Source organism: Hetaerina americana, unplaced genomic scaffold, assembly GCF_022747635.1.
Source record: "Hetaerina americana unplaced genomic scaffold, ioHetAmer1.1.p SCAF_11, whole genome shotgun sequence".
Lineage (NCBI taxonomy): Eukaryota > Metazoa > Arthropoda > Insecta > Odonata > Calopterygidae > Hetaerina > Hetaerina americana.
This window is the reverse complement of record NW_027286181.1, coordinates 23,920,129-23,941,663: the sequence shown is the minus strand read 5'-3', so window position 1 is coordinate 23,941,663 and position 21,535 is coordinate 23,920,129.

Below are 21,535 nucleotides of genomic sequence, written 5' to 3'. Positions count from 1 at the left end.
GAACGGATGAGTAGCGAATAAGCGTGCGAAAGATTCCAAAAGGATAATGACGAAGGGGACCATACCAAAAGGATTGTGGGTTATTAGCATCTTACAACGCAATGAACTTTTTAGAGCCATTACAGATGGAAACATAGATGAAGAAGAACAAAGGACAATTACGTAGGTCAAATAAACAAGAATATAATACGGAAAAGTTTTACTCAGAGTCACGGAGTTTACACGGTGAAAACTGTCGCTGGTTTGGGAGGCAGGAAGGTAGGTCTGCGGCAAACTAATCTCCCAATTAAAAGGGGTGAACATATCATTTGACACATTCATTTGAAATGAAAAGTTTTATTGCTCGTTATAAAATAATTTAGTTTAATTCGTGATTCAAATTCATCTCAAGCTTCCGCAGTTTTCAACACGGATTGCTCTGTCATATAATTAATCTAATGAAACGAAAAGGGTGCGAACTACATGCATTGGTTGAGAATTTGTAAGGCGTCAATCCTAAAGTCAGTATTCATTTCGCTTATTTATTCAATTTCATTATATAAATATAGGCTATAGGATCGACACTTTACAGATTAATCTAATACTGCCACTGCCAGAAGGGAATTCCAATAACCTGTAGTAAAAAGTTGATTGTTTTCGCTGGGACTGGTATAACGTATTAGAAATTACAAAGTTCTTATCATAATAAAACTAATATTTTTCAGGAATCTAGGTAAAATGTTCAGCCAATTAGAAGTTTTTAAATTGAGGCCATCAATCTAACTGGTAGGTTTATTGATATTTTATGCACAGATTTTTAGGAGAAAGAGAGATTGACAAAAGAAAACCGAGAGCTGGAAAATATTAATACTGAAGTAAAAGAAATTTATTTACATAACGAATTTAATTCAAGGTAATTCCAAAGTAACGATACTTTCTATAGAACCCACTAGGGTATGTTATATACAGAAAGCAGGATGTTTTCAGTGCAATACGAGTTTAACACGATGATCGGCTATCTTGGAATTACCGCTCCGACGAACACACATTTTTTACATCCACAACACCACCAACGCATGTCTCACTCAACTGACGATAACTTTTGGTGGGTGTTTAACCACCCAAGTGGAGGATACGGATGATCACGCTGTACACTGAACGACGCCAAGTTAAGTATTGAAAACGCTTTTCATAATAGAGGAAGCTACTCGAACACTATGCATTTTACGGTGAAGTAATCTAAATTGAGAGATCATAGAACTGGAACACACTTCGCCCAAGCCCCCACATTGTGTTTACCTCAGGATGCTTCCAGTGCAATATGGAGGACCAGTTGAATCATGAAGCAACGGAACTCAGGTGCGGCAATTCGCCCGACGCATCACAGAGTCAATCGCATGACCTCTATGGTGTATTTCTGCAACAGCGAGACAAGGACGAGATTTGCGAATGATCTCAGATTTTCGACTGACTACCGCAATACCCAATGGTGAAGTTTTTAAAAGCCTCTCAAAATGCTGGTCTAAAGTTCCCATTCTATTTCCACGTTTTTTGGCATAAGCACAGCGAGGGTGATGTTGACAGCAGCTGGTACAGCTCTTGCCTCACAGGCGTGTCCTAAAACTCGATTCTTGAATATGCATGCACACATGACACTCTCGGCGAGGAGAAGAAGAACTCTTTTAAGACGAAAATAGAAGCTTCAAAAGAATTCTGAGGAGAAGGAAGCCCCGGAAATATGACATGGAATGAAGGAAACGCGATACGGTGATGCATAAACACGTAGTGTAACCGTACCTAATGTAAATATGGAGCCATGACCGTTCAATCTGTTACACACTGTCACAAAAAATGTTGCCGAGTAAAATATTTAGTGAAAGAGTCCAAAGTGCTTTCCCAGAGCGATGCAGATGAATAATTCCTTTAACCTATTTGACTGAGGTAATACATGTATATTAGGTCACAAGTGCTTTCTTTTGTCGGAAATATTTTCTTCACGTAACCATAACTCACACATGCTGTGATATTTTTTTCAAAGGCTTAAATTTTTAACTGCCTCACACATTTATACCCTCATGAAATTTAATCAAGTATAACCAGACGGTTAACACGATTGTGTAAGCTTATAAGATGGCCTGATTGGTGCGGAGTCTGGTGCAGCCGAATCCCCATCCCGAACATGGCAAATCTTTATGTGAAATTCAATACGTACTTGGTTTTATAGTGTGGAAAGCACTTCAAGTGCATTATTTCCTCAAGCGGACGGGACGTTAAATTCCAGGCAGCTTGGCGCCTTTCGGTAAGAGTACGCTAATGCCGATGCCATGTTTCTCCATCCTTCCGACCCCCTCCTCTATCCACCCTTCCTCTACTTTCTGAAATCCTACCTAAACGTTTATTACCCGTTTATTCCTAATGACGCAAAACACATCGTATTAAAGTTATCTTCTATAGTAAATACACCGACTGCCCACCATTATAAGAGAAAAACATTCCGAATAGAAGAAAATAGATTCAAGTTTATATTTGAATTCTGCCCATGAAAAATTTCCCTTAATAGTAATCTAAACTTAAAATTGCTGCGTTGAATGCTACCTAAATTATCGTAAATTAAATTTAACATATTTTTACAACAGCTCTTGCTGTTAATTAATTTTTAAATTAATTCTGAGTTAATTTAATAAAAAAACGCTAACACTGCTAATTAATACTAGTAGCCCTGACTCGAAGATAACTTCAACGGGAATGATTTATTAAATTTAAAAGCAAATGGTTATATTTATGACCCAGAGCTTCCTTGGGGATAATGAAAACATAAATCTTGTTTGTAATTTCCGTGAGCACTGGCCTCTCATAATTTGAATTGTCTCGAGACAACGAAATGAGCGTGGTCTACTTGACCCAAACAAACATTTTTGAGGGACCCGAAGAGAAGAATTTGAAACGTAGAAGGATTACCAAATAGATTTCATAAAATTAGAACGTATTCCGACTTCGGAAGCCGGCGTTTCCATCTTGCTAGAAAACAGATTAGATGAATAAATATATATATATACATATACATATATCCCTCCCCGGACTACAACCTTGACGTGGTGGAAGGGCTTGTGCGTTCCGATGACCCCTAGAGCTGTGCTGGCGGGAGTAATAATTATTGCTCCTGGTAGGGTCACCCATGCCAGATAGGTCGAAGGTTAGGAGCCAGACGAAAGGTAGTCCACGCAGCGTCTGTTCCTCAGTGAGGCGGCTGCAATGGCGTCTGACCCCAGTGGGGCGGCCAGTAAGTGATGGTGTCACGTTAAAAACACTATTGAGGAAGGCAACGGGAAACCACCTCAATTATCATTCCCTAGAAAAATATGATGGACAATAGAGATATTTTGAGTCCTGGCAACCACGGGGCTCGGCCCAATCGGCCGTGTGTCGTGCCCGGCAGCGGGGGAGGCAAGGCTTCCGCGGTCGTCATCCCACGAAACCCTTGCAAGGGAAAACCAGCAGCAGCAGGACAGAAGACGCAGGAGAAGAAGACAAAATTAGTTAGAATAGGAACGTGGAATGTTAGGACAATGATGAGGACAGGGAAATTGGAGAATGTTAAGCGAGAGATGGAAAGGGGAAATATAGATATTTTAGGTCTATGCGAGGTGAGATGGAAAGATAGCGGGGATTACTGGAGTGATAAGTATAGAATAATATACAGCGGTGGGGACGAGAGCCAACGAGGGGTTGCCATAGTATTAAATGAAGAGGTAGGAAGAAGCGTAGTCAACATAGAGCAGGTAACGGATAGAATACTACTAGTGGAGATAAAAGCAGAACCGACGAACTTAGTTATTATTCAGGTATACATGCCACCGAGCAAATTTGAAAAAGAAAATGACGTAGAGGAAGACAGCTTAGGTCCAGGCATACCAGACAATGAGATAGAAAGGGCATTAAGGGAGATGAAACTAAATAAGGCCGTGGGGGTAGATAACATTCCCGTGGAACTTTTAAAATGCTTAGGAAAATGTGGGAGGAAGAGGCTATATGGGCTGATCCGTAGCATTTATGAGGAGGGAATTTGGCCGGAAGACTTTGTGAGAGCAGTTTTAGTTCCGATTCCGAAAAAGGTAAAGGCCACGTCATGTGAGGACTATAGGACAATTAGTTTGATATCCCACGCAGCTAAAGTTGTTCTCAGGATCATAAACAAAAGGATAGAGAGTAGGGCAAATGATTACTTAGGGGATGATCAGTTTGGGTTTAGGAAGGGGAGAGGTACGCGTGATGCCATTGCAGTAATGAGATTATTAATCGAGAGGAATATAGAACACAACCAGGAGGTATTTGCCTGTTTCGTAGATTTCGAAAAAGCGTTTGATAGAGTGAATTGGGAAAAACTAATGAGTATTCTGCAGAAAATAGGAATAGATTGGAGGGAAAGGAGGCTAATCCGCAACCTGTACATGTCTCAGACTGCTCAGGTGCGGGTGGGAAACGGGGAGTCAGGATGGGCAGTGTTAGGAAGGGGTGTAAGGCAGGGTTGCCCATTATCACCGTTGCTGTTCAACCTGTATGCAGAGGAAATGATCAAAGAGGCATGGGAAGAACTAGAGGTAGGAATGAAAGTGGGCGGGGAATTCGTAAAATCAGTTAGGTTTGCTGATGACCAAGCTTTAGTTTGTCAGTCAGCCAAGGGGCTGCAAGCATTGCTCAGTGAATTGGAAATTCAGTGCGACAGGTATGGGATGAGAATCAATATTAATAAAACAAAGGTTATGCGATTTTCTAGAAAGAAAAAGGCCAAGCTTAACATTAAAATAGGAGGGCAAAAACTAGAGTAGGTAGAACAGTTTACGTATCTCGGTAGTGTTTTGGACCAACACGGTCAAAGTAGTAGGGACGTAAGGAGAAGAATTGCGCTAGGCAAAGAGGCTTTCACGAGGAGGAGGGAGTTGATGACGGGGACTTTGAGTAAGGATGTTAAGAAAAGACTCGTAAAAACTTTGATATGGAGCGTAGCTATGTACGGCGCGGAAACGTGGTCATTGAAGCAGGAGGATAGACGTAGACTGGAGGCTTTTGAAATGTGGGTGTGGAGAAGAATGGAGAAGGTGAAATGGACAGAGAAGAAAACAAATGAGGAAGTACTTGGTATGGTGGGCGAAGAGAGGGGTTTGTTGGGAGCAATCCTATGGAGGCAGGAAAAGTGGATGAAGGGGGTGTTGACCGGCAGTGGGATGTTGAAGACTGTGATAGAGGGTAGAATGTTGGGCAAAAGAGGAAAGGGAAGGAACAGGATAGGGATGTTGGACGGGATGAAGGGCGGAAGAAAGTACTCTGAGATGAAGAGGGACCTGGTGTAGAGTAGAATTTAGGGTTGTGTTTTGTTAGTAGTCACAAAATATTTGTTTGGTAGTTGTGTCCATCGAAAAACCTACCTTAACCGGTAGATTACCTTAAAAAAAATATATACATATATATATATATATACACACATATATATATATATATATATGTATTTATATATATATATGTATATATATATATATATATATATATATATATATATATATACATGCATACACACACACACACACACACACATATATATATATATATATATATATATATATATATATATATATATATATATATATATACATAAAGTCTCACATACAAATGAAACTCACCCGCATTCCGAATTTTCGGTGAACAGCTTTTCACTCAGAAAGAGATACAAACACATAAAAAGATGTGAAAAACTTGGGCGGGGCTGTACACGGAAAACCAGTCTTGATACAATTAAGCACTCCTTGCAGGAGAAGTCTTGCCACCTTTGAAATGCTACCATAAACAGTGATGGAGCGTCCAAAATAGCGTTCATGAAAAAACATTCCACAAGTGCGGAAATTGATATCACTCCAAATCCCATTAGTCACGCAACGGCGCCCTTTATCCGTCATTAAAACGGCCAGAACTAGGGCAACAGCCATTCCCACTGAAAGTTTCATGATTCCCTTTACTTTGCTTCGTCACGTGATGGATATTTCCCGGAGAGCGAAGCAGAAGCTGTAACACAAAAGATTAGATGCATGGGGAGGGGAGGGTCATATATATCAATCGAGAACTCCTTTATGCCAGAGAACGCTGACGGGGCAAGACGGAGGATGATGGGCGTGAGCCTGAGATCAAGGTGAGGGAAACGGGGGCGCAATATTTCAAGGGAGATATTCAAAGGTTTGCATTGAATAGGCTAAGGAAGAGGGACAGGGCTTGTCGTGGGAAAAAGCCTACTCAGGAAAAAGGGGAAGCCAGGATGAATACCACCAGCGTGGGCGTGTTTTGCATAAAATCATTCATTTATTGTTCATTTCACACTCGTAATTACTTTGTTCCAAAAATATTTGACAGCCGACGTAATCACAGACTTATTTTTACTACCAATAGAGTTTCATTTATGCCTTCCTGCCTAACAATAAAGTTTTAGTATTAAAGAACATTTGGAATTTAATATTTGGAGTATTCATACTTGCATGCACGCATATATGTAATTACAACGACTAAAAATAGCACATTCCAAATGAATTTCGATATTAAAAATGTAGCATGGAGTCTAAGGAACTGCTGTGTCATGTTAGTTAGGGTTTAGGAGTTCAGCAGTGTGCAGGCACGGAGTTCATCTCAATCCTACCCTGATCCAGTAGACAATTGCTAATAAAACTATCAAATACATGCACACAAACAGGTTTCATTTCAATTATCGATACATTGAAAACACAACTCAAGCAAGTAAAGGGCAGCTCATTCTTTTATTGGAATATTTCGTCCGTAAACGGAATACCAAAAAAAAAGACTAAGCGTACTTTTATAGCTGCTTTACATCGTGTGTGTATACGCATTTACTTGCCGGACTAGATACACGCAGCCGCTAAAGAATATAAAGAAATGAAGAAGATTTTACGCACATTTACTGTAGAAATTTAAAGCAACTTAATAAGAATGCCGCCTAATAGAAGAACGATAGCTGTCGATCTAACGATATAAAGAAAACTAATCATGACGGTGGAACATGTACTCAATATTTATAGTTCTCAGTTTCTCTAATACTATGAGTTTGTAACAGGGCATGTTGATTGAAAAGCAGGACTGGGTGTCAAATACATTAGTAAGAGGCAAATGTCGAGTACAGCTCAATTGAGAACCTCAACTGCACTTCATATGTAAGTACATCTTTCCCAATAAAAACAAGGACGACTGCGCTCACCGTGGTTACTTAACATCATCTCAAAGAATCGGTAAATACATTTTCTATGATAAAGTGAATACACCTCACCCGTAGTACAAACGGACAAAATATGTTGAATCATAAATGCCAAATTCGGCCTTTTCATAAATACCTCATTTCATATTGACCTGATAAAATCTTTCTGCAATTGCGAGGGGCGTAGTTGCACAAGGTCTCGCGGAAATATACGTGACGTACACGTGCACGCGATTATCAATCCAATTAGTGTCTAATTCAGTACGTGAGGAGGTAAGTTACTAGCCTGGGTGACAAATGATAGCTATGAACAGTAATGAGGGAAGATCTTTTAATTTATGCAGCATGACATAGCTTACACGCCACACCGTATTGTTAAGGCGTTTTATCTACTCATCCTACAAAATCATAAGAACTAAATTTCCAATTCATCAAAATTTAATTAAAAAATGGGAAAGACACGCGACTAAAATGAACCAATTCGGTGCAACATAACACAAGAATAAGCTGCCACTTGCGCGCAAATTAGGAAGAAACTCATAAATTACAGTTAAGCTAAATATACATTAAAGGGATGGAGATTTCCTACTTAACATTGAGAGGTATCATTTAATGTGATTGCCTCACATTTGATGGAGTGACTTTAAACATGCTTTAGCACTAATATAAAAGTAAGATGAAAAACTAACAAAGAGAGAAAACCATTGCTTTAGTTTTGAAAACAGTAGGAGAGTCATCCCACTTTTGATAAAAACCTTACACATTTTGAATATTAATGATTAATAGGAATATAGAACATGTTTTAGAATGCAAAAAGCCCTGCACTAAACAATAACATTATTGCTTACATAATGAAAGTCCATAATTAACTAGTGCTTCAAATAAAAGTGCAGAAACAATTTATCGAGTAGGAAAATACGTTTAATGATATGTTAAAACAACTCCTAGGTCAAGAATGCGATGATATAAATTTCGTCAGTTCTTAATTCCACTGAACTGTCATTTAAAAGTCCTCTTCTTTTATGTCTATATATGGCACTTCCTAAAGTTAGAACAGAATTGACGAAGCTATTTCTGGGATTACCTTGGGGAAGGGATTTAATGCGATATAAACACCTCGTTTTTCCACGTCATGATTTAATCTAATGTCATGGTTTCGAGGTAAAGCGTAATCACTAGATATCTTCGTGGTTCAATGATAATTAAGGTTTGATAGTTAAATTTCATTATCCCTTGCTTTAATGTTAATCAAGATTAGGTAATTCTTTCAATTGGATAATAATAAAGTTTTACGAAACCTAGGTACTGAGTCAAACTTTAATGTGTGTTTTAATCCAATAAAACAAAAGATTTTTTTTAAATATTCAGCAAGACTTCTGCTCATTCCCTTTGCCCGTATTTATAGTGAGCAGAGCCATCATTCGTATTAATTCATTTTACGAACAACACCAGAGCGTTAACAAAAACATTTCGCCAAAATGTTATCATATTAGTTGATATTTCATTCACGGGATAACTCACTATGAATACCAACTCCATTATTTTAATACGAACGATTTTGAAATCCAAAACACGTAAGTTAACGTTAGAGAAATTTCAACTGAATGAAAATGAGGTAACAGTTGTCCCACTTCTGTACTTATATTTCCAACCATGAGTGCAACTAAAATTCAACTAATTTTCGCTAATGTACTTTAAATCATGCCCGCGAGACGACATATAGCTAAAATAATATCTTTCAGGAATTTCAGCCTGTTTTTCAAAGGATACGAGACATGAAAATGGTCACACCGGACGAATTACTCGATCTGATCTTTGTGTGCATGGAAATCAAAAATACTCATACGCTTCACCTCACAAGAAATATATTATTCGCGTTCATAAATTTCTCTGTAGTTGAAGTGGCGTATCTAGTTCAAGTTTTGCAGTCCAGAGTCAATCAGAGATCGGTAAATGTAGTTCCGCTATTGAAAGAACATGTGTGATGAGCAGAAGTGATAAACGCAACAAGTTTTAAATCGTAGTTTTTGAAACTAAACACTCCCTACACTAACCATTTATTCATTACGAGTATTATATCAACGGTAGGTTTTGGCCGGTCCTCAGCGACTATCACCTACCACGAGAATTTCTTCCCTTGTGTTTACCTTACATTACTTCCTTCATTAACGTAAGTTCTGTCTCCTCATGCTGTCGAAAATACCTATTTCTCACTCTACCTCGCTTATTTAAGATTCTCCCTTTAATCACAGCCACTACGTTTCAACATTTCCTCCGCCCCATCCATTTCTCTGAATTTATCGCATTTCCCCAGTATTTTCTACTTTCCGCCACCACGTTCACAGCTTCGTCGTGCGTGCAACATCTGAAGATTCAGGCGATATCACGCGGAAAGAAACAACACTAAGAGATCACGAAAAAATGGGAAATTCCGCAAATTAAATATTTATTACGACCTAATTCGCAATAAATTTTAGAAACAACCTTAAAACATCATCACCTGATGATTCTGTAATAAGTTTAACTTGTGGAATTATCCGTATTTTCGTGACCATTACGTCTTCCTCACTACCTTAATTACAATCGTATATACTTTCATTCTTTGCCACACCCACATTTCATGTCTCCGATCTACGGACATCCTCTTGCTTTATACTCAGGGATTCATATCCATGCTTTATATTAAATTCTTTGGTAATATTTTCTTCATATCGTCACATAATTCACCTCTCATCAATCGCCTTCTTCCTCTAAATACTTCTTTCGCTAAAGTAATTCTTCTCCTAAAACCCCCGACAATCACGCCCAAAATACTCGTACCATTTTCCCACAATCATAGCCATGCTTCTTAAACCATGAATGACTTTTTTGGTGGTTTACCTTTTAAGGTAGGCTTTGGGTGGATACAGACAGCACAATGCTACACATCCAAACCTCGCCTAACCATACAAAACTATGTCACCCAACATTAAAAAACACACCCCTTCATTTCCGTAAATATTCTACCTCTCTTCATTACGTTTAACACACGAAAATGGTTTTTACACTCTGAAATTGTTGCACTGAAATACCTATCCTTTTATTCTCTCTACCTCGCTTAACGTCTTCAACATTCTATCACCAATCAAAACGCTCTGCATCCAGATATCCTACATCCTTTGGATTTATACACTAACAATATGAGTTGAGAATATAATTCTAATAAATATAATGTCTTGACAATGTTAATCGTTTAATTTTCCAGCAATACACAGTAAAAATCAGGCAAACAGGAAAACAAATATAGAGATCTAGTGAGTGGACTTGGCACCGTTATCTTCTAATCTGCAGTTTTATTTGCAACTTTAAGCAGGATTAGACCTTGAACACCTTTAATGAGGTGAACAAAATCAATTTAATTACATATTTATCACAACTAAATTTGAGAATCATGTCAGTTTTAAACTATTAGTAGTAATTTAGAAACTGCAAATCAGCTTACATTAGATAGTTTTCCGATCGGAGGACAAGAATTTAAAGTTAGTGTCGGGCGTGTAAGTAATATAAATTCTGAATTTTATCAGGGCGAAAATTCCCCGAGGAGGGAGACATGGCTCCCCCTTGATTGCGCCCCAACGTTTACGGGAAAGCAGTTCAGGAACTGATAAAATGATTTAAACACAATTTTCAACTTGAAACTGAAATTTGAATTTAGTTTTTCCAGAAGTTTTTCTGTTACATAGTTTCAAAAACTCCTTGTCTGAATTAAGTCGGTGACCTTGGACTCCATATCAGAATGATGTTGAAATATTTAATTCCTAGCTTATTATATTATCTCATTTCAAGTGATATTCGTTGCATTCTGCTTCATTTATCCTCGAAAGTTTGGATGCATGCATAAGTTCCATTTACAATGGCATACCTGAATTTCTTTATGCTCCCTTTCTTTCAACTCGCCTGAATATGGCATAAAAATACGTTTTCGTCCTGAGACCCGGCCTGTGGTGTGGACAGAGATAAAACAAGAACTTTATTCCCCCTTAAATTTGTTTGAAATTTTGAGGAAATGGAAATCAAAAAAGCAATATTTCTCTCTTCTAAAATATTAGTCACTTGAAAAAATTATTGTTGCTTCTTTCAGACTTGCAAAAAAAAAATAATATTTTTCTTCAGGTCTTCAAAAAAAGATAATTTTCGACATCGGCGCGTGTCAACACACGGTGCAAAAGGGGCATGACATTTATTGTAGCTTCAAGCTGATCCGTTCAGAGTGAATAAAATAAGAGCCTTAGGAAAACCATCGATATTTTCCTAACCTTCATAGCAGAGAATACTATTTCGCATGCTCTTTTTCGGGGTGTACTAGACATTCTATTGGCATATTTACTGGCCTTTATGGCTATCGATTGGGAAGGGAAACTAGATAAAGTTGTTGGGAGGATGAATGGTAATCCACTTAAAGATATAGACCAATTAAAGGTACGATTTCAGGTCAATTCCCGTTAAAAAAAGAAAAACATCGCATAGAAACTCCGGAGCCAGGGAGATGGGCTCAATGTTGCACGACCACGATGATAGACAAGGTACTACTGAATTTTTGATGACCTTTTTCCCACGCTACATATCACCCAATCAGGTATCTGCATTCTAATTACGTCAGCAAAAATGCGAAAGGGGAAACGCTGGGGGTGGGGGTGCACTGAGCGTTGACCTGAATGGATGGGATAATTCTATTTTCATGTTTTTGGTTTCTGTCTCTCGCACTAGCTAACCTTGGTATAAGCTATGGGTACGAGATTTGGAACCAACATAATACAATAAACGTATTAATTGTGAATTGCCTAGAAGAGGAACACCATTAAACGACCAGAAAAAAGTCATAATGGTCATATACTGCAAGACGACAATCACGTAAGGACAAAATATGGATATGACTTATCCATGCTGATGTTTTTGACAGTTAGGATAAGGACGCAAAGCGTACATTTTCGTCGGGATGTCTCAACCGAAAAAATTACAGATTTTTTGGCGAGGGGCGAAACTTCAATTTTTAGTGATAATGGTCGTCAATATTTATTATAACTAAACATACTCGTAAACCATCTTTATCTGCATTATTCTTAAGGCGTTGGTACGGAAAACTGAGGATCAAAAACTCAAACCCGCGAGTTTCTTCACGGCACCACTAACCCAACTCAAGTTGCATGATTGCCTGAGCGCCAAATTTCTCTTGGAAACATGAGACCACGAAGAGAAAATAAACTGGAAAGAAAAAGGAGTGAGAAATATCATGATAACTACAGGTGCATACTCCACCGTATCCAAGTAAGATATACTACCCTATGCATACGAGAGGAGCTCATCTCGTAGGTATCAACCGCATCATACCCGTCGTAATCTACTCATCCTAAAAAGCCGCCCTTCCCTATAGCTGCTCGACATGTAGGAATGCATATTCATCTGGAATTCATCTCAAAACTTGGGCCACACAGTTAACCCCTTTTTCCACTTAGCCTCACACTGTTAACCTTTGCCTTTTCCTTCTCTTTCCACTCTCTCTACCCTTGCAACTCCCTAATCCTCCCTTAGCATTCTCTTCATCCCTCATTTCCAATTTTGGTTTGTAGTTTTCTCAAGTGACTTACTAAAATGGAGGGGGTTGCATTCCCACCGAAATGGATTTTGGATCTTCTCCGACTCAACCCACCAGGGTTTACGATGTCTAATCCATACAAAAGTTACTTAAGTCCATATTTAATTTCTTCAAACATTGTTAACGCACAAGTTCTACGACAAACCAATTTAACCAGAGAATTATCTAATTAGAACAAAAAATTGAGTAGCAAACGAGCTAACTATCCATTCTTTCATCCAAGTCAACAATTTATTCGCTGGGAATCTAACCGAATAATTAAATTCACCAAACAATGGACATATTTTGAGTGAGTTAAAATTTCCTCATAAATTTATTTGGCACCCTATCAATCTCTCTCTCTATCTCCACTGCTTTTCTCATTTCTTATTTTGTAAAGGATTGACCATCAAAATCAAACTAAACGATTAATTTATACCCTTCAAATGACTGAATGGTAGAAATTTGTTTTGATTATTTTGCACAGGGCAGTTATCAGATCTAAATCGGGGATCCTTGAAAAGGCAGTAGATGAAGGTGGAAAGAATGAATTTCCTGACAACATGCCAAATTTCGGCGAATGGAACGTTTTACGAGTCGGCCAGTGGCTGGGATCGCGGCGCACAGCGCATGCACGCGTCTCCGCACCATTACGGGGGCACTTGAGTGCTCCTCAAAACGACCCACTCGACCTGACGTTTCCCGGCTTTCATATCAAGTATTTTTTTAAACATAAATTTGAAATTAGATCATCCGGGATCCCACGAACCTGAAGGCCGGTTTCTACAAATTTTTCTATGCGGTAAGTAAGCATACTATAGAAGTGTATATGGAATGCGTAGAAGGAAGAGCATTCGGCGAGGGGAAGTGGATGGCAGGGAGGGCATATAGGTCACGCTCAATTGAGATTTCGCAGATATCCCGGGCGAAGAAATAAAACGAATCGTTCCTGCACGTCGGGCCATGCGTGCGGGATGGGCGCTCATTTCTCATCCAGCGCATCGGGAATCCTTTATTGCATTGCATCTGCTGCGATATTAATAAAACATCGATTCGTCAAGCAACCCGATACGGTGTCTGGGTGCGACGTGGGATTGGTCAATGGGAAATACAAATGGAGGAAGAGAAACAAGGGAAAATGGAGGTGGAATTATGTTTCTGTAGTTGTGGATGGAATTTTGAGGATGGATAGTGTGTTTTTCGTTTAATTTTTATTTAAACGCCTGGTTCATCAAAAGAGTACTAGGTACGTAAATGTGAAGAAAAGTTCAAAGAGAAATGTAATATTCCGCTGGTTAGGCCTCACTCACAATATGCTGTTACTATATGAGATCCTCAAGAAGCTGGATTTATTTCCGAAAAATACCCCATGCAGCGAAAAGGAGCTAGATTGTAAAACGCTGTAATGATAAACTGAGAAGCGTATCAAAATTATTATAGGAGCAAGGTGGGAATCACTCACGGAGATAAGGTTAAATTACAGATAAACTCTCTTGAATACCCTGGAAGGATGTCTCTTTAGTAAATAAAATCAAGGAGATTACGTGCAGAATGTAGATTTGAGATACCATTTTTCCTACGAACGACAAGGAATCAGAATAACGTTATTGGACCGCGCTGGGGAGGGGGAAGTATTTTGGGTCAAAAGTAGTTTAGTGTGTAACCACCCCCCGCCACAAACCAGGGTACTATGTAATGTAAGCAAAATATAGCGTCCAACTATCCGATATAAGAACTCCAATCCGCCAAGCGTAGTTTACGACTTCTAAAGCGGAAAATATTACACGGAACTTTTAAAACTATTAGCTTAGTTAAGTTTTGTACTCCGTACGGTCCAAAGTAAACCATCACATCTCATTTTTCGTAACATTTCAGGAAGACAAAAATGAAGTTGAACCCGCATCAGTAGGTCAGTAACATGGCTTTTTTATGAGGAAATAATTGATGCTCTCGGCACAGATTGAAAAAAATGAAGATCTTATTGTACTCATAACTCCTAAACATATATTAGCGTAATTTTTTTATTTGATGAATTAAGGCTTCACTTCGTGGATATTGTATGTGTATGCATCTACAGGTATACTATAGGAAGAAAACGTACGTTTCAGCAGAATTTTCATTCGCACAACACGTTAAACCGCAACACGGTATCATTAGGTACCGCCATCGTGCCATTAAAAATTGCGGAAAAGTACGTTCTTCCATCCAATTTTATGCATGGTTATATTTTTAAAGATGAAGAAAGAATATTTTTGATATAAGATGTTATGTCTTCGGTAGGACGTGACTCTTATACTCGTACGCTTCAATATAAATTTAAGTTACAGAGGCTCATTGCCTGCTGACCTTAAGACGCGGTGAACATTTTCAAGTGACGAAACAGTGTACACCCATAATGTTCGGGATGTGAATTCGAGCTTTTCGATGTGATTGCATTGTGATATTACATGCGATGTCACCCATTCAAATAAAAATATCGATTGGTGGGAAATATAGGATATTAATTTCACAGTGCACCGCAGTGCCCAATTGTGAGCACCGCAGAACCCTGGAAACCGTCCCGCCCAATTCAAACCCCGCCACATGAAGATGAAACCTTCCTTTTCAGCCGAACTCCCATCATTCTCACTCCCTCCAAGCCTCCCGCTCCCCCTATCCTGCCTCTACCTTTTCTCCCTCCCCCCCTCCCTTGTCCTTACCCTTCCACCCGCTCAAACATCCATCACAATCCTTTCTTACCCCAAATTTCCCCTTTCAAAACTCCTCCAACCCCCCTCCCCTCCTCCCGCATCCCCACCTCATCACTCCCTACCCATTTCCATTCTCCAAACATATCTCAATCTTCCCGCAGGGTTTTTCTCTACATTCTCCCCGACCCATTCTCATTCTCCATCGATCAATCTTTCTCTCACTCAATTTCCCCACCCTCTCCCCTCGCCACCACCACCGTCTCCGACACCTTCCCAATTCTCACCACCCACTGCTTCCACCACCTTTCCACTCCGGCCTCCCCTCTGCGTGTCCAATATACTCTTTTATTCTCACTCTATTTTACCTCCCCCATTCTCACGCAGCAGTACCTCGTCACCCTCGCCCACTACCGCCGGAGCGCACACGGTCACGGGGGGAGGGGAAGGGGAGAAGGGCAGAAGGGGGGGACCCCGTAGATTTTTCCCGGGAGCGCGAGCCTGACTCCTACAGGGAAATCCCCAGTAGTAGAATGTTTTCCCAAAGGATTTGAGTAAAGGGAGAGAAATGGCGGGAGGAAATTTACAAGGTGGAAAGAAACACACAAAAATGTTTCCTGGTGAATAGTCGGCTAACATGATAGGCTGGGAGCGACTGCGAGGAGAAGTAATAAAATCAATGACGAGTGGTTCCAGAGTGGTGCGAACATACAATATCCTTAGCTCTGGTGACCATGCTTATAAATTACAAATAATGAAATATTTTTTTCAGAAAGGAAATAAAAAAATATTAGACGGATGGGACAAATCAGGTTTGTTGCCTAAAGTTAATCCTGGAGTTAGCGACGATAAAAAAAATATTTTCTTATAGTTAATTAGGACACATCAAATTATCATAGGTAAACCAAACCCAGGATAAATTAGTGGTGAATATGAGTCCTATTTTCGAAGATGGATTAACTCAATTGCATTTTAACCGAATTGAAACATCACTTTAGGGTTTAATTTTGAAGTGCTAACATATTTTTACATTAAAATGATATTTTGAGTGGTTCCCGAGGTCTGCAAAAGGCAAAAAAATATGTCATTAGCAACCTTTGTATTGGTCAGTATTTAAAACAAATCTCATCGCACCAGAAGAGTTAAAGCTAAGCTCCAATATTCCTGAGCCCGTTTGGTGGAGTAGTATCGGGCGGAATTGCGGTCTAAAATCCCGGTTTAATCTTTATGTGAGAAATGAAAAAAAGAAAGTTCTCGAGAACAGAGTAGCCAGGAACATGACAACTGCATTCTAGATTTTTATTGTAGAATATCACAAGAGTGCTAATATGGCATTACCTTCTGAGGAGTTTCAGATTAACTTGTGACCTCCGGTGGGGGAGGGGAAGGAAATGGTGGCATCAAAAAATGACGAAAAACAATTAACACTACACGGCGTAATGAAAGCAAGGCGTTTAAATGTGTACTTGTGGTGCCACACGTTCGTTCATTTAGGAAAAGATAACGTTAAAATACGATTTTATAATAAATCCGTATCTTGTTCCTTTGAACCCCCCAAATTCCTGGAGTGTAAGAGGACGCCTCGGGAGCTTAAACTGGCTATATCACTCGGCCGGAGATCGAGGGATTCGAGTTCGAATCCCGGTCAATGCGAATGATTTTTACACTCTGAAATTGTTGCAAGTTAAAGGTCGTCAACACCTTTGCATTTATAAATATTCGAAGTAGTGACCTTCGCCAACTTCGATGGCGACTTTTCTAGAGATTTGTAAATTAAAAGAAATACAATTAAGACTTCTCGTATATCATTAAAAGTACTGCGGGAGATGCCGCGAAAGTTACTTCAATGGAATCATTCAATAATGCGAAGGGTTTCCGGGCGGGAATTCCTTCCCGCCGTTCTCAGGAATTTTTTTCACAAAAGTTGGTCGAGAAATTGAAAACTGTGAAAATATTTACGAAAAATTGTGAAAATATTTAAATATTCTCCCGTAAAATTTCTATTTTGCTGCAATAAATAACCAGGAGTGAAAAGAGGGAACTAGACGTTATTATGGACTATAAAACACGCTGGGACATACTGGAGAGATTTATTATTATTATTTGGTATTATATTATTATTATTTGGTATTATATTATTATTATTAAAAATACACATGTGCTGATAGACATTGTCAGGTGGCACACAAGTCCCAAATAATCGCAAAAGATAATAGATAAAATCAGACTTCAAAACACAAATCTCTTTAACAAAACAAGCGAATCCCCATCCCATTTACAACCATTAATCAGCAAGAAAAAAGATAAATTAAAAAAATAAGCTATTACATATAATACAATACACCACACATCAATCAAATTATTACATATATACCTTAAATCTATTCTTAAAAGTATACACTCTGTTAGGAAAGGGCTCGAATATTTTTGCAGGTAAGGTGTTCCAATCAACAATTGTTCTATTTAGAAAAGAATTTTTTTTAGATTATAGATTTTAGATTATAGATTTTAGATTATAGATTTTTATGAATCATTAATCCGATCAAGACAGTTTTACGAAAGTTGAAACTCGATCATTTACGGAAAGAAGAGTATTATGAAATATTTAAGGCATGAATGAATTGTTTACAGCCTGTAAGATTAGCAGTTGAAGCCTTAAGTAATAAAGAAGCTAATATAACAAGTGAAGGAATTTATAAGTTCCTGTTCTGTAATTAAGAAAAACAGAATTCCTCAATAAACTAATTATTTTGAAGGAAATAACATTTGAATTGGTTAAACGTAGAAATATAGATCTTGTGTCTCTAACAAGGTACATCAGCAGCGTTAGTTGTCTATGCGAGATGGAATACCTGTAAAATGAATTTTTGCCTTGTCAAGTAAGAATGAAATGGCACGTTTGGCGAAGTTAGGCGTTTGGCGTAGTCATTGATGGAAAGACTTTTTAACGGAACAATAACAGCAGAAATTCCAAAAAGTATTTGCTTCCCTACGGAAGGAAATGACCTTATATGAAGAAACGCATTCTCTCACTCTCAACTTGAAGGTTTGTTTTCCAGTAATGTTTAGTTTTATAAATAAAATATCTAAATGAGAATGGGAATGTTAATACATTTTTTGATATATGTAAAAAATCACTGAATACTATGAGGTTTGGTTTAATAAAATTTGTATTAATTACATTGGTTATATTTTGAGAAACCTAACCAAAATGATACTATAAATACCCCTGTTTAGCGCTCAGGTTAAAAGATGCACTATTCGTGAAATTCCGGTCGACGTCCAATTTTCGAAATTTTATCTACTCAAGCTTTGCGCTGACCTATTACACATACAAGAGTGCCTAGAAACCTCTGAAAGACTCAGCCAGGCTCAGGAACCCGGTTGCATCACCTTCTCTATGGATTTTCTGTTTATTAGCATTTACTATCACAGTCATTGTTACAGATGATACACAAAAATAAATTAAAAAAGATTATTTCAGGAATTCTCGAGAAATATGTTTTCCCATTCTCGTTCCCCGAAGGTTACAAAAAGTCGGGAATAGGGAAACCCAAATAATGTGCACCAATATTCCGGAATTTCACAACGTAAAGTCTTTCGCCTTAACCGTGATGCAATGTGTGTTTGTGTGTTTACATAAACAAACGCATTCGAACAAGAAAACCCGTCAAATGGCGAACAAATATTAGGTAAAGGGATAGGAAAATATTTAAAAGACATACACAGTCGAGTTGGGGAAAGCGTAACCGAGTAGATTCCAAGCGTAAAAAAGTTTCCTCGACCGGAACTTAAACCACGGATCTCTCGACTTCCCGGGTCGATACTATGAACACTTGAGCCATCGAGGGAACGTAATTTCCACTGAAATCTGCGGGAGGTTTATGCCACCCCGTGCCCAGATTCTTTGGCTAGGAGATGCCGTTCGGGAGTTGTTTCAACCACCAAAGGAGAAATGGGTGAAAACACAAGAGGAAAGGATAGAAGGTTTTTTTAGGGGAGGCGACCGACAGCTAAGGTCATTTGCGCCCTTAGGGATGGATTGGAAAGAGGGGATGGAGAGAAACCCGGCGTAAGCATTAGCCTACTCTTGTCGAAAGGCACCTAGGGGTCCGCAGTTTAACGTCCCATCCAACGGACATCGTACTCACTCAAGTTCTCTCCACAAAGCACCTCAAGCAGTGATCGTGATACCATTAAAAATAATCTGCCGCCTCCGGGATCCGAAACCGTGCCTTCACGGTGGGAAGCGCGTACGTTAGCCACCGCACCATCCCAATCCCCCCAGGATACTAGGGAAATATTTTTGCGCTTGTGATCTGCTCGATTCCGCCTTCCCCACCACTACTGTGTTTGTCTTTCATAAGTGTTTCTATCCCTTTTCCTAATATCTATATCCATGTATATGTATTATTATTATAAGGAAATCTACCGACCAAGGTAGGTTTTTTTGGCTGGACACAACTACCAAATAAATATTTTGTGATTCCTAACAAAACACAAAATTCATCATCCTACTCTACATCAGGTCCCTCTTCAACGTTCCATATCCTCGCACTGCATTTTCCACCATGCTTCTTTTGCTTTATTTGTTGCTCGTCTCAATTTATTATTTAACTCTTCGTACTTCATTTAGCCTAACTCGGTGTTTATTATTATTATTAAAATCCACATGTGCTGATAGACAGTGTCAGGGGTCACACAAGTCACAAGTAATCACAAAAGATAATAGGTTCATTATTATTTTAAATGTTATTTTGAAAATTAAGGTATGCTTGGGATGGACACAGCCTATATTTATTTTATTTATCAAATAGTACCCTGCGAGACACCTCTTGGGTGGGTGGCAGAGGATCATTACACACCAGACAACTTTTGACCCAAAATACTTTTCCCCTCTAGCGCGGTCGGAAAACGTTCTTCTGATCCCTTATCGTGGGTGAGAAAAATTACATCTTAAATCTATTTTTTCTACACAAAATCTCTCTAATTTTGACGGGTTCTTTCTTGCCATAGTACGACGGCGCTAATAATACCTTCTCAATGTCATCGCTGAAGAGACATCCTTCCAATTTATGCAAGAATTTCAATCTGTAACTTAACCTTCGCTCCATGAGTGATTACCAATCTAGCTCCTCTAACAACAGCAATATACAACGATCCAAAGATACATTACTTGGTATCTTCTAACAAAACATAATCTGATATCCAACACAAAAGCAAGTCCCTCTTCAATTCCGCATGCTTCATTTCTCCCTTCATTCTGTCCAACATGCTCATCATTTTCCTCGTTTGTCTAACATTCTCCCCTCTATGTCAGTCTTCAACACCCCATTACCAATCAAAATTCTCCAAATCCATCTTTCCTGCTTCATTTGGATTTCTCCCAACAATCCCCTCTCCTCCCTCACCATTCCTAGCACTCCCTCGTTTGTTTATCTCTCTGGCCACTTCACCTTTTCCATCCTTCTTGACAACAACTTTTAAAAATCCTCCAATCTTCGCCTACCATCTTAATTCAATGACCACGTCTCCGTGCCATACAAAACCACCCATAATTTCAAATCGAAAATCAAATCGACTAAACTTGGAAAATCAATTATGACAACACGCTGAAAATTCACTGAATTTCAAGAATAGTGAATATAATTCCATGTCAAAACTTATATCCACATAGTTGCAGTGACAGTAATTCTGCACCTGGCTGAAAATAATCAATTTATTTAAAACTCGAAGCAGAAAAATAAATCACCGTACCCATTCGGAAGATTGTATCACAATTCTCTATACTACTCGAAAGGCGACTAAGAGGGTTCCTATTCCGCCCACGCATCGTAATCGATAGCGAACTCATATGGGAGAATGGGTATTGTACGCGTAAAAGCTGACCTCGTAAGTGGACTCATACATTATACCAGTCAAATATCGCACGTAACTGCCGCTTCACCACCAAAGTCATAATCGATTCAATCGATGTTACGATCAATCATTCCATGAGAAACTCAGCGATCG